This window comes from Gossypium arboreum, chromosome 13, assembly GCF_025698485.1.
Source record: "Gossypium arboreum isolate Shixiya-1 chromosome 13, ASM2569848v2, whole genome shotgun sequence".
Classification (NCBI taxonomy): domain Eukaryota; kingdom Viridiplantae; phylum Streptophyta; class Magnoliopsida; order Malvales; family Malvaceae; genus Gossypium; species Gossypium arboreum.
The window spans coordinates 103,328,783-103,331,062 of NC_069082.1; the positions used below are offsets into that span (position 1 = coordinate 103,328,783).

A 2,280-nucleotide genomic window follows, 5' to 3' on the forward strand; every position below is an offset into this window, starting at 1 on the left:
TCCTCACACGGGTAAGCCATACGGCCGTGTCCATTTGGCAAGATCGAAGCACGACTTACACCGGTAGACTACTTGCCCGTGCCTATTTAGCAGCCTTGACCACAGTCTGGAGCAATCGCACATGGGCGTGTCACACCGGCGTGTCCCTGTCGAGCCCAAGCATAGTCCTATCCTGAAAAGTCCACTTTTGAGGGCTTTTAGGCATTCTAAAGCCTATTTAAACACCTGAGGAGGCACTTAGGAAGACACACAGAGTAGGAAGCAAGGAAATACTCGAAGAAAGTCGATTGATCCATCTCAGAAGTCAGATTATTCATCAAGACTGAAGATCTCCCTTCAATTTCTATTCAGGAGTTTTGGGTTTTCTTTATGTTTTATATTCATTATTCTTCTAAGATGTTTTCTTTTATAATTATGAACTAAACCCCCTAAATACCTAAGGGGAATGAAACCTAAGACAGATCTTGTTATTATTATCTGAATTATATGATAAATATTTAACTTGTTCTTAATTCTTGTCTTAATATTCCAGGAATATTGATTCGAGTTAATGCACTTATTCAGAGGAGCACAAGTCCCTGTCTTCCCTGTCTAAGAGTAAATTTGTCGTAATTAAGCGGAGTTGATTACACGCCTAGAGATAGGGTGACAAGATTTTGCTAGATTAGGGTGAAACCTAATAAGGGGATCCATAGATCGAGTTAATGCAACACTAGGACGTTAATTAGAAAGAGATTTCATTTAATCAACCTAGGGTTAGACGTTATTAGTCTCGAGAGAGATAATAATATAACTTAGGGGTTTCTACGGATCAAGTCAAATGAATAAATCGTTTGATTTAGAGTCAAATAAAAAGTGAAGTCTAGGTGGATTTTTCCTTGGGTATTGTCTTAATCAATCGAATTTTCTAAAAGTATTTTCCCCAACTTTCTTTCTCTGCACCCTTAGTTTAGTTAATTAGTTTTGATAAACAAATCCCTTAATTTTTAGGCTAGATAATAAAAAGAAAGTAATTACTAGTACTCTTGGTTCCTTTGGGTTCAACAATCCAGTATTGCTAAAGCTATACTACTGTTCGATAGGTACACTTACCTTCATCGTGATAATAGTTGGTTTCAAGAATGATCATTTATAAATTATTTAAAACTTATCGCAAATATCACGAATCAAGTTTTTGGCACCATTGCCGGGGAACTAAGATATTAGGAACACTCGATTTTTATTACTTTAGCCATTTTACTTTATTTGCAATTTAAATTTTTATTTTCTTTTCTAATTTTTCTTTTATTTGCTCCTGATAGGTTTTTATAGTGTATGACTAGAAGAAACCCCTTGGGACCATTACTGTTTGATAGTAAGATCGATCACACAGTTCGCAGAAACCAAAGAGAAATAAGACGAAGCTTAAGATACACAGAGGAAGAGCAAGAGGACAGATACTTCAACCACAACCGAGGAGATGGCTGAAAACTAGGAAAATCCGCTACCTCCTACGATTGCCGCTGATCCAGTAAATCAGAATCCTGCTCCACGCACTCTGTATGATTATTCTAAACCTACTTTAATAGGAACTGAGTCAAGTATAGTTAGGCCTACTGTTGCTGCAAATAATTTTGAATTGAAACCTAATACAATTCAAATGATACAGCAATTTGTTCAGTTTGGTGATTTGCAGGATGAGGATCCAAACAACCACTTGGCAAATTTTTTAGAGTTTTGTGATACATTTAAAATCAATGGCATTTCTGATGATGCCATTCGCCTTTGGTTATTCCCTTTTTCATTGAGGAACAAAGCTAAACAGTGGTTGAACTCGTTACCATGAAGGTCAATCACTACTTTGGAACAAATGACCGAAAAATTTTTATTAAAATATTTTTCGTCGGCTAAAACAACCAAATTATGTAATGATATCTCTTCTTTTGTGCAGATGGATTTAGAAACACTCTATGATGCATTGGAGAGATACAAGGACCTTTTAATAAGATGCCCTCACCATGGGTTACCACTCTGGCTACAGGTTCAAACGTTTCACAATAGCCTGAATCCTTTGACTAGATAGATGATTGACGTAACTGCTAGAGGAACTATCAATAATAAGACACTTGAGGAGGCTTATGAATTTATAGAAGAGATGTTACTCAATAATTATCAGTGGCAAGTCACGAGGACAAAGCCGACGAAAGCAGTCAGCATTTTTAATGTTGATTCGGTCACCATGCTATCTAATCAGGTAAAACTTTTGAATAAAAAAACTGACGGTTTTCTTGGTTCTTCACA

The 2,280-nt window shown here is 36.4% G+C and overlaps 1 non-coding gene across 1 annotated transcript; it reads right to left on the reverse strand.

The window, feature by feature from the left end:
- Positions 1–1,897: 1,897 nt before the first annotated feature.
- On the reverse strand, positions 1,898–2,004 carry LOC128287460 (small nucleolar RNA R71). Its single transcript, XR_008278160.1, has one exon. It is a non-coding gene; the product is annotated as a small nucleolar RNA R71 (small nucleolar RNA).
- Between the last annotated feature and the right edge of the window lie 276 nt (positions 2,005–2,280).